Source organism: Balaenoptera acutorostrata, chromosome 2 (assembly GCF_949987535.1).
Source record: "Balaenoptera acutorostrata chromosome 2, mBalAcu1.1, whole genome shotgun sequence".
Lineage (NCBI taxonomy): Eukaryota > Metazoa > Chordata > Mammalia > Artiodactyla > Balaenopteridae > Balaenoptera > Balaenoptera acutorostrata.
Window position 1 is genome coordinate 11,095,156 of NC_080065.1, and position 15,808 is coordinate 11,110,963.

The 15,808-nt window shown below is 40.4% G+C and overlaps 1 protein-coding gene across 2 annotated transcripts in view; it reads right to left on the reverse strand.

Moving 5' to 3' along the window:
* Positions 1-15,808, reverse strand: part of SEMA5A (semaphorin 5A) — a 527,169-nt gene that overhangs the window by 498,410 nt on the left and 12,951 nt on the right. The window lies entirely within an intron of this gene.

A 15,808-nucleotide genomic window follows, 5' to 3' on the forward strand; every position in this document is an offset into this window, starting at 1 on the left:
ACTACCCAGATTCTCAGTGCTTTATACTTTCCCTCAGATCATGTAGAAGTGTAGCCTTTGGAGTAGTTATCTGAAACTTAACCACCATAAAACCCAAAAGGTGTCATGTTTAAATAGACTCCACATAGTTTCCAAAAGGCTCAGTGGCCAGTGTGACCTCTGAAGAGAAGGCAAAGTCAAAGAATCAGCCAGGCAGACAGAAGTGCTGGGGGCATTTACTCAGAACACCCACTTGCTGTTCCTGATCCCCGCATCCTCTAGCACTCTTAGACATGACTGTTTCTGGAGATTATATCAAAAGCCAGTCGGGCAGAACCCACACGCCAGAGAGAGAGAGAGAGACTGTCAGTTAAGGATGCTCCACTGATTATTCTGGAGTTCATTGGCTTTAAACAAAGTAGTAGAGATGCCTGAGGATTTCCAACAGAGACTGAAACTAAGAAGCACTAAACCAGAAATCTATAGCTGAGAGATAAACTTTTTAAATATTAAAAGGTTGAACTGAGAGGGGACCTTCAAGATGGCAGAGGAGTAAGATGTGGAGATCACCTTCCACCCCACAAATACATAAGAAATAGATCTACACGGGGAACAGCTCCTACAGAACACCTGCTGAACACTGGCAGAAGACCTCAGACCTCCCAAAAGGCAAGAAACTCCCCACGTACCTGGGTAGGGGAAAAGAAAATAGGAAAAACAGAGACAAAAGAATAGGGATGGGACCTGCACCAGTGGGAGGGAGCTGTGAAGGAGGAAAGTCTTCCACACACTAGGAAGGCCCTTCACTGGTGGAGATATGGGGTGAGTGGGGGGAAGCTTCAGAGCCACGGAGGAGAGCACAGGACCAGGGGTGCAGAGGGCAGAGCAGAGAGATTCCCGCACGGAGGATTGGTGCCGACCTGCACTCACCAGCCCGAGAGGCTTGTTTGCTCACCCGCTGGGGTGGGCGGGGGCTGGGAGCTGAGGCTCGGGCTTCGGAGGTCGGATCCCAGGGAGAGGACTGGGGTTGGCTGTGTGAACACAGCCTGAAGGGACTAGTGCACCACAGCTAGCCGGGAGGCAATCCAGGAAAAAGTCTGGAACTGCCTAAGAGGCAAGAGACCATTGTTTCGGGTGCACGAGCAGAGGGGATTCAGAGCGCCGCCTAAATGAGTTCCAGAAACGAGCGAGAGCCGCGGCTATCAGCGTGGACCCCAGAGACGGGCATGAGACGCTAAGGCTGCTGCTGCAAGAAGCCTGTGTGCGAGCCCAGGTCATTATCCACACCTCCCCTCCCAGGAGCCTGTGCAGCCCGCCACTGCTACATTCCCATGATCCAGGGACAATGTCCCCAGGAGAACACACAGCGCACCTCAGGCTGGTGCAATGTCATGCCAGCCGCTGCCGCCGCAGGCTCACCCTGCATCCGTACCCCTCCCTCACCCAGTCTGAGTGAGCCAGAGCCCCCGAAGCAGCTGCTGCTATAACCCCGTCCTGTCTGAGCAAAGAACAGACACCCTCAGGAGACTGACACGCAGAGGTGGGTCCAAATCCAAAGCTGAACCCCGGGAGCTGTGCGAACAAAGAAGAGAAAGGGAAATCTCTCCCAGCAGCCTGAGGAGCAGCGGATTAAAATGCCACAATCAACCTGATGTACCTGCATCTGTGGAATACCTGAATAGACAACGAGTCATCCCAAATTGAGGAGGTGGACTTTGGGAGCAACTGTAGACTGGGGGTTTGCTGTATACAACTGATTGGTTTCTGGTTTTACATTTATCTTAATTTAGTATTTAGAGTTTATTATCATTGGTAGATTTCTTTATTGATTTGGTTGATATCTTCCTTTTTGTTTTTAAATATATATTTTTTTCCTTTCTCTCTTTTTCTGAGTGTGCATGCGTATGTTTCTTTGTGTGACTTTGTCTGTATAATTTTGCTATTACCATTTGTCCTAGGATTCTGTCCTTTTTTTTTTTTTAGTATAGTTTTTAGCACCTATTATCATTGATGGATTTGTTTTTTGGTTTGGTTGCTCTCTTCCTTCATTCTTTATTTTTCTTTTTTTTATTACATTTTTTATTTAATAATATTTTAATTTTTTTATTTTAATAACATTATTTTATTTTTTTCTTTCTTTCTTTCTTTTTTTTTTTCTCCATTTTCTTCTGAGCCGTGTGGATGACAGGGTCTTGGCGCTCCAGCGGGGTGTCAGACCTGAGCCTCTGAGGTGGGCGAGACAACTTCAGGACATTGGTCCACCAGAGACATCCCAGCTCCACATAATATCAAATGGCAAAAGCTCTCCCAGAGATCTCCATCTCAACGTGAAGACCCAGTTCCACTCAATGACCAGCAAGCTACAGTGCTGGACACCCTATGCCAAAAAACTCGCAAAACAGAAACACAACCCCACCCATTAGCAGAGAGGCTGCCTAGAATCATAATAAGGTCACAGACACCCCAAAACACACACCAGATACGGTCCTGCCCACCGGAAAGACAAGATCCAGCCTCATCCACCAGAACAAAGGCACCAGTCGGCAACACCAGGAAGCCTACACAACCCACTGAACCAACCTTAACCACTGGGGACAGACACCAAAAACAACGGGAACTACAAACCTGCAGCCTGTGAAAAATAGACCCCAAACACAGTAAGTTAAGCAAAATGAGAAAATAGAGAAACACACAGCAGATGAAGGAGCAAGGCAAAAACCCACCAGACCTAACAAATGAAGAGGAAATAGGCAGCCTACCTGAAAAAAGAATTCAGAATAATGATAGTAAAGATGATCCAAAATCGAGGAAATAGAATGGAGAAAATACAAGAAATGTTTAAAAAGGACCTAGAAGAACTAAAGAGCAAACAAACAGTGATGAACAACACAATAAATGAAATTAAAAATACTCTAGAAGGGATCAATAGCAGAATAACTGAGGCAGAAGAAAGGATAAGTGACCTGGAAGATAAAATAGTGGAAATAACTACTGCAGAGCAGAATAAAGAAAAAAGAATGAAAAGAATTGAGGACAGAGTCAGAGACCTCTGGGACAACATTAAACGTACCAATATTAGAATTATAGGGGTCCCAGAAGAAGAAGAGAAAAAGAAAGGGACTGAGAAAATATTTGAAGAGATTATAGTTGAAAACGTCCCTAATATGGGAAAGGAAATGGTTAATCAAGTCCAGGAAGCGCAGAGAGTCCCATACAGGATAAATCCAAGGAGAAACATGCCAAGACACATATTAATCAAACTATCAAAAACTAAATACAAAGAAAAAATATTAAAAGCAGCAAGGAAAAGACAACAAATAACATAAAAGGGAATCCCCATAAGGTTAACAGCTGATCTTTCAGCAGAAACTCTGCAAGCCAGAAGGGAGCGGCAGGACATATTTAAACTGACGAAAGGGAAAAACCTACAACCAAGATTACTCTACCCAGCAAGGATCTCATTCAGATTCAACATAGAAATTAAATCCTTTACAGACAAGCAAAAGTTAAGAGAATTCAGCAACAACAAACCAGCTTTACAACAAATGCTAAAGGAACTTCTCTAGGCAGGAAACACAAGTGAAGGAAAAGACCTACAATAACAAAAACAAAACAATTAAGAAAATGGTAATAGGAACATACATATTGATAATCACCTTAAAAATGAATTAAATGCTCCAACTAAAAAACATAGAGTGGCTGAATGGATACAAAATCAAGACCCATATATATGCTGTCTACAAGAGACCCACTTCACACCTAGGGACACATACAGACTGAAAGTGAGGGGAAGGAAAATGATATTCCATACAAATGGAAATCAAAAGAAAGCTGGAGTAGCAATTCTCATATCAGACAAAATAGACTTAAAAATAAAGACTATTACAAGAGACAAAGAAGGACACTACATAATGATCAAGGGATCAATCCAAGAAGAAGATATAACAATTGTAAATATTTATGCACCCAACATAGGATCACCTCAATACATTAGGCAAATCCTAACAGCCATAAAAGGGGAAATCAACAGTAACACAATCATATTAGGGGACTTGAACACCCCACTTTCACCAATGGACAGATCATCCAAAATGAAAATGAACAAGGAAACACAAGCTTTAAATGATACATTAAACAAGATGGACTTAATTGATATTTATAGGACATTCCATCCAAAAACAACAGAATACACTTTCTTCTCAAGTGCTCATGGAACATTCTCCAGGATAGATCATACCTTGGGTCACATATCAAGCCTTGATAAATTTAATAAAATTGAAATCATATCAAGTATCTTTTCCGACCACAACGCTATGAGACTAGATGTCAATTACAGGAAAAAATCTATAAAAAATACAAACACATGGAGGTTAAACAATACACTATTAAATAACCAAGAGATCACTGAACAAATCAAAGAGGAAATCAAAAAACACCTAGAAACAAATGACAATGAAAACATGACGACCAAAAACCTATGGGATTCAGCAAAAGCAGTTCTAAGAGGGAAGTATATAGCAATACAATCCTACCTCAAGAAACAAGAAACATCTCAAATAAACAACGTAACCTTACGCCTAGAGCAATTAGAGAAAGAACAACAACAACAAAAAAACCAAAGTTAGCAGAAGGAAAGAAATCATGAAGATCAGATCAGAAATAATGAAAAAGAAATGAAGGAAACAATAGCAAAGATCAATAAAACTAAAAGCTGGTTCTTTGAGAAGATAAACAAAATTGATAAACCATTAGCCAGACTCAACAAGAAAAAAAGGGAGAAGACTCAAATCAATAGAATTAGAAATGAAAAAGAAGAAGTAACAACGGACACTGCAGAAATAAAAAGGATCATGAGAGATTACTACAAGCAACTATATGCCAATAAAATGGACAACCTGAAAGAAATGGACAAATTCATAGAAAAGCACAACCTTCCAAGACTGAACCAGGAAGAAATAGAAAATATAAGCAGATGAATCACAAGCACTAAAATTGAAACTGTGATTAAAAATCTTCCAACAAACAAAAGCCCAGGACCAGAAGGCTTCACAGGCGAACTCTCTCAATCATTTAGAGAAGAGCTAACACCTATCTTTCTCAAACTCTTCCAAAATATAACAAGGGAGGAACACTCCCAAACTCATTCTACGACGCCACCATCACCCTGATACCAAAACAAGACAAAGATGTCACAAAAAAAGAAAACTACAGGTCAATATCACTGATGAACATATATGCAAAAATCCTCAACAAAATATAGCAAACACTCCAACAGCACATTAAAGGATCATACACCATGATCAAGTGGAGTTTATCCCAGGAATGCAATGATTCTTCAATATATGTAAATCAATCAATGTGATAAACAGTATTAACAAATTAAATGAGAAAAACAATATGATCATCTCACTAGATGCAGAAAAAGCTTTAGACACAATTCAACACCCATTTATGATAAAAACTCTCCAGAACATAGGCATAGAGGGAGCTTACCTCAACATAATAAAGGCCATATATGACAAACCCACAGCCAACATCATTCTCAATGGTGAAAAACCGAAACCATTTCCACTAAGATCAGGAATAAGACAAGGTTGCCCACTCTCACCACTATTATTCAACATAGTTTTGGAAGTGTTAGCCACAGCAATCAGAGCAGAAAAAGAAATGAAAGGAATACAAATCGGAAAAGAAGAAGTAAAACTGTAACTGTTTGCAGATGACATGATACTATACATAGAGAATCCTAAAGATGCTACCAGAAAACTGCTAGAGCCAATCAACGAATTTGGTAAAGTTAATGCAGAGAAATCTCTTGCATTCCTATACACTAATGATGAAAAATCTGAAAGAGAAATTGAGGAAACACTCCCATTTACCACTGCAACAAAAAGAATAAAATATCTAGGAATAAACCTACCTAAGGAGACAAAAGACCTACATGCAGAAAACTATAAGACACTGATGAAGGAGATTAAAGATGATACAAACAGATGGAGAGATATACCATGTTCTTGGATAGGAAGAATCAACATTGTGAAAATGACTAGAAAATGACTATACTACCCAAAGCATTCTACAAATTCAATGCAATCCCTATCAAACTACCAATGGCATTTTTCACAGAACTAGAACAAAAAATTTCACAATTTGTATGGAAACACAAAAGACCCTGAATAGCCAAAGCAATTTTGAGAAAGAAAAATGGAGCTGGAGGAATCAGGTTCCTGGACTTCAAACTATACTACAAAGCTACAGTAATCAAGACAGTATGGTACTGGCACAGAACAGAAATATAGATCAATGGAACAGGATAGAAAGCCCAGAGATAAACCCACGTACATACGGTCACCTTATTTTTGATAAAGGAGGCAAGAGTATACAATGGAGAAAAGACAGCTTCTTCAATAAGTGGTGCTGGGAAAACTGGACAGCTACAGGTAAAAGAATGAAATTAGAACACTCCTTAATACCATACACAAAAATAAACTCAAAATGGATTAAAGACCTAAATGTAAGGCCAGACACTATAAAACTCTTAGAGGAAAACATAGGCAGAACACTCTATGACATAAATCACAGCAAGATCCTTTTTGACCCACTTCCTAGAGAAATGGAAATAAAAACAAAAATAAACAAATGGGACCTAATGAAACTTAAAAGCTTTTGCACAGCAAAGAAAACCATACACAAGACAAAAAGACAACCCTCAGAATGGGAGAAAATATTTGCAAACGAAGCAACTGACAAAGGATTAATCTCCAAAATTTATAAGCAGCTCATGCAGCTCAATATCAAAAAACAAACAACCCAATCCAAAAATGGGCAGAAGACCTAAATAGACAATTCTCCAAAGAAGATATACAGATTGCCAACAAACACATGAAAGGATACTCAACATCACTAATCATTAGAGAAATGCAAATCAAAACTACAATAAGGTATAACCTCACACCAGTCAGAATGGCCATCATCAAAAAATCTACAAACAGTAAATGCTGGAGAGGGTGTGGAGAAAAGGGAATCCTCTTGCACTGTTGGTGGGAATGTAAATTTATACAGCCACTATGGAGAACAGTATGGAGGTTCCTTAAAAACCTAAAAATAGAACTACCATACGACCCAGCAATCCCACTACTGGGCATATACCCTGAGAAAACCATAGTTCAAAAAGAGTCATGTACCACAATGTTCATTGCAGCACTATTTACAATAGCCAGGACATGGAAGCAACCTAAGTGTCCATCAACAGATGAATGGATAAAGAAGATGTGGCACATATATACAATGGAATATTACTCAGCCATAAAAAGAAACTAAATTGAGTTATTTGTAGTGAGGTGGATGGACCTAGAGTCTGTCATACAGAGTGAAGTAAGTCAGAAAGAGAAAAACAAATGCCGTATGCTAACACATATATATGGACTTTAAAAAAAAAATGGTTCTGAAGAACCTAGGGGCAGGACAGGAATAAAGATGCAGATGTAGAAAATGGACTTCAGGATACGGGGTGGGGGGAGGTTAAGCTGGGACAAAGCAAGAGAGTGGCATGGACATATATACACTACCAAATGTAAACTAGATAGCTAGTGGGAAGCAGCCACATAGCACAGGGAGATCAGCTCGGTGCTTTGTGTCCACCTAGAGGGGTGGGATAGGGAGGGTGGGAGGGAGACGCAAGAGGGAGGAGATATGGGGATATATGTATACGTAGAGCTGACTCACTTTGTTATAAAGCAGAAACTAACACACCATTGTAAAGCAATTATACTCCAATAAAGATGTTAAAAAAAAAAAAAGCTAGTTGGCAATTCTTTGCTGTGTTGGGTTATCCCATGAAGAGACAGACCATGTGTTTAAAAAAAAATTACGTTCACTTAGGGCTGCAGGTGACAGGAGGAGAGTTCAGATATTCCCTTTTAAGCTAACAGCCACATTTTTGTTTACATTTCGAGGCTTTCACAGATGCATATAACTTGATGGATAATTATAACATCAACACCTTTATCCAAATTAAACATCCAAAGGAAACAACCCACAACATCAATAAAGTCTTCAAGTCTCAAACAATGTCCTGAAAAAAAAAGCGGGCTCCTTTAAAATAGGCCCTTTATTTCCAAGATATTTGTTAACATTCATCCCCAAACGAGGTGCTTCTCTTTCAGGCTTATATAAAAGACAAAGGGAAGAAAATAGAACAGAAGTGAGTTAATTCTTCTGGCTCACAAACATCTCTGCAATGCGAAATGATGGATGGACCACATCGGCACAAAACCTGAGTGATTTAAACAGTCATTGGCATTCTGTCGTCATGGAACCCACTGATGATGGCTCAACTCAGAGAAAGGGAGCATTTGGGATACACGGAGGAAGACTTCTGGAAGACAGAAATGACCCTCTCCAGCAGCACACGGCCTAACTAGGGATCTTGACCAACAAGCTGAAATCCCTCTACAAAGGAGCGTTCACATAAACCCGGACGCTATGGTAAGGGGCTCGAAATCAGCGTGAGAGAGGCAGGCGGAGTGTGCGGGCATCCCTGGGGAAGGCTGGCCAGGAGTGGGTCTTAAGCAGCTTAGTTATCTGACTTTGCTCCAGCGCCAATCCCCCTCTTCACATCCTGAGTCTCTTCAATTTCGGGAAAGGTCAGCGTCCCTTCTTTATCCTGACTGCTAAGTGCATTAGACACTGAAAATGACAGTTCTGCATGGAAGGGGGATTACGTGATTTCTGTCTCTTAAAACACACCAAGAAACCTATCTCACATTTGGAACCAGTGACATAAACACCTTTCTCCAAATCATACAGTGAGCTAATCATGCAGCGGTCTCGGCATCCAGCCCTGATGAGGAAGGACTCTGAACCACCCCACGGAGATGCCTGCAAACTTCTCTAAGATCCTGAAGGGAAGGCTGTGAACAGTTCCATCTTTCCCTTAGCCATCTTGAAGCCATTTCTGGGTTCCAGGCCCTCTATGCACACAGAGAACCACATCTGAAGGCACGTATCCCGGCTGCACGTGCTCTGAATGGGTGCAGCTGTGCACCCAGAGTGAAGGGTCCTCCCCAAAGCCCTGGACCAAGTACCAACCATGTGTCCATGCCAGTGGGGTATCTTCCCAACCTCCTCAGCTCCCTTTAGTGTCAGCAAGGAAGGAAGCTCTGCCAGGGCGTGGAGACAAGAGTGGTGTTCCAAATGTTCCCATGCCCCTGTCTTCCACCTGCTGTCACCTCATGCTGGCTCGAGGTTCTAGGCAATCTTCCAAGTTTGATGGTGTCTGAAACATCATTCAGGTTCTTAAGGAACACCGGAGAAAAATGGCATCCATGCCACGACAAGGAACATCCACCTGGAAAATCGGCACCAAGAGAGCAGAGACCATCTCTGTCCTCTACACACTCTGTATTCCCAGAGCAGGGCCTGGGATCTGGCACAAAGGAAGTTTCTGGTAAACACTTCTTGGATGACCAAATGTCATCTTTCACCCAGTGCTCCTCTGGAGCTGGACTACAGTATAAACTAATGGCCCACATTATACGGCAACACCCATGTTAGTAGACAAAAAGATGCAGTGGACAGCCTCAACAGTGTCCCCCAAATTGTGCAATTCTATGGAATGGTTATATCAATTAGAAGGCAGTCAACAGTCAACAAGTAAGACACTACGCTTCAATCAAGTGCATTTCCCTTCCTTCGAATCAAATCCACCTCCCGGCTGCCATGTCGATTTAAATTAAGACAACAAAAAGGGTTTGTCAGACTAAAGCTATTAAAAATTAGCCCATCCTCTATCAACTATAGATTACTTTACAAGCAAACAAAAAACCTTCGGGAAAAACAGTCATCAATGAACACAGCAAAGGATAATTGTATGCTGCGAATATATTTAATAAGGAAGTGTTTCTCTACACATAGGGAAATGTAAACTTAATTCTTCCGAAGTGAATTGGTCATTTGTCTCTAGAATGATTGGGGGCAACATGTGTAAGAAGAGATCTTTTCAGGAGGGTAACTGTATCTCTCCTTTTTCTACAGATGAAAGACCCCTGTGATCATCAAGCCTTTCCTGCCCTAGGGGTCCCGTCAACCTTCTCCTTTGACCTTCTTTTCACGTAAACAAAACAGAAGAGGAAAAAAAAAATCTCAGCTGTTCTTTTTTATGACCCTACCAATAAAATTAAAATGTCCCTGTTAGGTATTTAACTGTTCTCATCACCAAGAGACTGTCACCTTCCAAAAGTCTGAAAGTGTTCCCAATTTTAGTCAGCACCCACTTTGCCTAGCACGTAATTCCATAGCTCCTGACCTCTTAGGTCACAATGAGAGGCTATCCTTTTGTTTTCTCCAAAGAACGATATATTGTTTGACCAAAGCAATCAATGCTAGCGGTAGATTTAGGTAGACAATTTAAAGATATGAAGCATACTGATCATCTGAACCCCAGATACTGTGGTGGCCAAGATCCCATGACTAATTTTGGATCATTGGAAATCAGCCACCACAGGATACATTGGAACTCGTTAAAAATAGCCCAGCTACCCCTCGGAACATTTCAACTTACTGTGGCAGCCACAGAAACGTGCTTCTTATTTCAAAACTGCCTTCCTCCTGAGGAATGCAGTAAAGGAGTAGCATTTCATGATAGGGAATTTTTCAGGTTGCCCATAAGATTTTTTTTAAACAGATTTTTCACTTTAGAGCTAACAGTTAAATAACTTTAAAAAGATTATTAATATAAAATTGAATGTCTTTTCTCTAAGTATAAGCAAGCCATAGTGCATATTGTAGATCAATAGAAAACAATTCATACTATTTTCAGAACACTCCCTGGGCCTCCACTTCACTTAAATGTGAACATTTAATTAAATAAAGTCCATTAATCATCTGGAAGCTAATGTAGGAAAAGGAAACAGCTAACAACCTCCCAATTGCTCAGAAAAGCCAAGCATTTCAAATATGTATAGTTTACAAGTTTCAAATGTACCTCTAATTATATCTTTATATGAATTCCTTTAGCTTGCAACAAATTCTTAAATATCTAATGCAAATTCTTTGATAGAAATATATTTATAATACAAATTGTTTTCTTCCCACATAGAGGAAAGACACAGGGATGGATCTGGCTGGCACTGATGGTCTCCTTCACCAGGGGCTTTTTAAAAATCTGACATAAACTGTAACATATTTGGGTCACATGGCCATTAGCAGGCAAAATGGCTAATTGGCAGACATCAAGGTCCATCCCAACAGCTAGGTTTAAAAAGACAGGGTACAGGGCTTCCCTGGTGGTGCAGTGGTTGAGAATCTGCCTGCCAATGCAGGGGACACGGGTTCGAACCCTGGTCTGGGAAGATCCCACATGCCGCGGAGCAACTGCGCCCGTGAGCCACAACTACTGAGCCTGCGCGTCTGGAGCTTGTGCTCCGCAACAAGAGAGGCCGCGATAGTGAGAGGCCCGTGCACCGTGATGAAGGGTGGCCCCCGCTTGCCGCAACTGGGGAAGGCCCTTGCACAGATACGAAGACCCAACACAGCCAAAAATAAATAAATAAATAAATAAATAATAAAATAAAGGAATTCCTTTAAAAAAAAAAAGACAGGGTACATATATACAATAGAATATTACTGAGATTGGTTCAAGGTGGCAGAGTAGAAGGACGTGCTCTCACTGCCTCTAGCGAGAACACCAGAATCACAGCTAACTGCTGAACAATCATCGACAGGGAGACACTGGAACTCACCAAAAAAGATACCCCCCATCCAAAGACAAAGGAGAAGCCACAATGAGACGGTAGGAGGGGCGCAATCACAATACAGTCTAATCCCATAACTGCTGGCTGTGTGACTCACAAACTGGAGAACAATTATACCACAGAAGTCCACCAACTGGAGTGAAGGTTCTGAGACCCCATCAGGCTTCCCAAACTGGGGGTCCAGCAACAGGAAGAGGAATTCCTAGAGAATCAGACTTTGAAGGTTAGCAGGATTTGATTGCAGGACTTCCACAGGACTTGGGGAAACAGAGACTCCACTCTTGCAGGGCACACACAAAGTAGAGTGTGCATCGGGACCCAGGGGAAGGAGCAGTGACCCCAGGGGAGACTGAACCAGACCTACCTGCTAGTGTTGCAGGGTTTCCTGCAGAAGCGGGGGGTGGCTCTGTCTCACCGTGAGGACAAGGACACTGGCAGCAGTTCTGGGAAGTACTCCTGGCATGAGCCCTCCCAGAGTCTTCCATTAGCCCCACCAAAGAGCCCGGGTAGGCTCCAGTGTTGGGTCCCCTCAGGCCAAACAACCAACAGGGAGGGAACGCAGCCCCACCCATCAGCAGTCAAGGAGATTAAAGTTTTACTGAGCTCTGCCCACCAGAGCAACACCCAGCTCTACCCACCACCAGTCCCTCCCATCAGGAAACTTACACAAGCCTCTTAGATAGCCTCATCCACCCTGCAGCCTGTAGAACAAAAACCACATTTACAGAAAGACAGACAAGATGAAAAGGCAGAGGGTTATGCACCAAATGAAGGAACAAGATAAAACCCCAGAAAAACAACTAAATGAAGTGGAGATAGGCAACCTTCCAGAAAAAGAATTCAGAATAATGATAGTGAAGTTGATCCAGGACCTCAGAAAAAGAATGGAGGCAAAGATCGAGAAGATGCAAGAAATGGTTAACAAAGACCTAGAAGAATTAAAGAACAAACACAGATGAACAATACAATAACTGAAATGAAAACTACACTAGAAGGAATCAATAGCAGATTAACTGAGTCAGAAAAACGGATAAGTGACCTGGAAGACAAAATGGTGGAATTCACTGCTGCAGAACAGAATAAAGAAAAAAGAATGAAAATAAATGAAGACAGCCTAAGAGACTTCTGGGACAACATTAAATGCAACAATATTCGCATTATAGGGGTCCCAGAAAGAGAAGAGAGAGAGAAAGGACCCGAGAAAATATTTGAAGAAATTATAGTCAAAAACTTCCCTAACATGGGAAAGGAAATAGCCACCCAAGTCCAGGAAGCACAGAGAGTCCCATACAGGATAAACCCAAGGAGAAACATGCTGAGACACATAGTAATCAAATTGGCAAAAATTAAAGACAAAGAAAAATTATTGAAAGCAGCAAGGGAAAAACGACAAATAACATACAAGGGAACTCCCATAAGGTTAACAACTGCTTGCGCAGCAGAAACTCTACAAGCCAGAAGGGAGTGGCATGTCATACTTAAAGTGATGAAAGGGAAGAACCTAAAACAAAGATTACTCTACCAGGCAAGGATCTCATTCAAATTCGATTGAGAAATTAAAACCCTGACAGACAAGCAAAAGCTAAGAGAATTCAGCACCACCAAACCAGCTTTACAACAAATGCTAAAGGAACTTCTCTAAGTGGGAAACACAAGAGAAGAAAAGGACCTACAAAAACAAACTCAAAACAATTAAGAAAATGGTCATAGGAACATACGTATCGATAATTACCTTAAACGTGAATGGATTAAATGTTCCAACCAAAAGACACAGGCTTGCTGAATGGATACAAAAACAAGACCCATATATATGCTGTCTACAAGAGACTCACTTCAGACCTAGGGACACATACAGACTGAAAGTGAGGGGATGGAAAAAGATATTCCATGCAAATGGAAATCAAAAGAAAGCTGGAGTAGCAATACTCATATCAGATAAAATGGACTTTAAAATAAAGAATGTTACAAGAGACAAGGAAGGGCACTACAAAATGATCAAGGGATCAATCCAAGAAGAAGATATAACAAATATAAATATATATGCACCCAACATAGGAGCACCTCAATATATAGGGCAACTGCTAACAGCTATAAAAGAGGAAATTGACAGTTGCACAATAATAGTGAGGGACTTTAACAGCTCACTTACACAAATGGACAGATCATCCAAACAAAAAATTAATAAGGAAAAACAAGCTTTAAATGACACAATAGACCAGATAGATTTAGTTGATATTTATAGGACATTCCATCCAAAAACAGATTACACTTTCTTCTCAAGTGCGCACGGAATGTTCTCCAGGATAGATCACATCTTGGGCCACAAACCAAGCCTTAGTAAATTTAAGAAAACTGAAACCATATCAAGCATCTTGTCTGACCACAACACTATGAGATTAGAAATGAATTACAGGGAAAAAAATGCAAAAAACACAAACACATGGAGGCTAAACAATACGTTACTAAATAACCAAGAGATCACTGAAGAAATCAAAGAGGAAATCAAAACATACCGAGAAACAAACGACAATGAAAACATGACGATCCAAAACCTATGGGATGGAGCAAAAGCAGTTCTAAGAGGGAAGTTTATAGCTATACAAGCCTACCTCAACAAACAAGAAAAATCTCAAATAAACAATCTAACCTTACACCTAAAGGAACTAGAGAAAGAAGAACAAACAAAACCCAAAGTTAGCAGAAGGAAAGAAATCATAAAGATCAGAGCAGAAATAAATGAAATAGAAACAAAGAAAACAATAGCAAAGATCAATAAAACTAAAAGATGGTTCTTTGAGAAGATAAACAAAATTGATAAACCATTAGCCGGACTCATCAAGAAAAAGAGGGAGAGGACTCAAATCAATAAAATTAGAAATGAAAAAGGAAAAGGTACAACAGACACTGCAGAAATGCAAAGCATCCTAAGAGACTACTCCAAGCAGCTCTATGCCAATAAAATGGACAACCTGGAAGAAATGGACAAATTCTTAGAAAGTTATAACCTTCCAAGACTGAACCAGGAAGAAATAGAAAATATGAACAGACCAATCACAAGTAATGAAATTGAAACTGTATTTGAATATCTTCCAACAAACAAAAGTCCAGGACCAGATGGCTTCACAGGTGAATTCTATGAAATGTGTAGAGAAGAGCTAACACCCATCCTTCTCAAACTCTTCCAAAAAATTGTGGAGGAAGGAACACTCCCAAACTCATTCTATGAGGCTACCATCACCCTGATACTAAAACCAGACAAAGATACTACAAAAAAAGAAAATTACAGACCAATATCACTGATGAATATAGATGGAGAAATCCTCAACAAAATACTTGCAAACAGAATCCAACAACACATTAAAAGGATCATACACCATGATGAAGTGGGGTTTATCCCAGGAATGCAAGGATTTTTCAATATACACAAATCAATCAATGTGATACACCATATTAACAAGCTGAAGAATAAAAACTATATGATCATCTCAATAGATGCAGAAAAAGCTTTTGACAAAATTCAACATCCATTTATGATAAAAACTCTCCAGAAAGTGGGCATAGAGGGAACCTACCTCAACATAATAAAGGCCATGTATGACAAACCCACATCAAACATCATTCTCAATGGTGAAAAACTGAAAGCATTTCCTCTAAGATCAGGAACAAGACAAGGATGCCCACTCTCACTACTATTATTCAACATAGTTTTGGAAGTCCTAGCGATGGCAATCAGAGAAGAAGAAGAAATAAAAGGAATACAAATTGGAAAAGAAGAAGCAAAACTGTCACTGTTTGCAAATGACATGATACTATACATAGAGAATCCTAAAGATGCCACCAGAAAACTTCTAGAGCTAAACAATGAACCTGGTAAGGTTGCAGGATACAAAATTAATGCACAGAAATCTCTTGCATTGTTATACACTAATGATAAAAAATCTGAAAGAGAAATTAAGGAAATACTCCCATTTACCATTGCAACAAAAAGAATAAAATACCTAAGAATAAACCTACCTAGGGAGACAAAAGACCTGTATGCAGAAAACTATAAGACACTGATGAAAGAAATTAAAGAT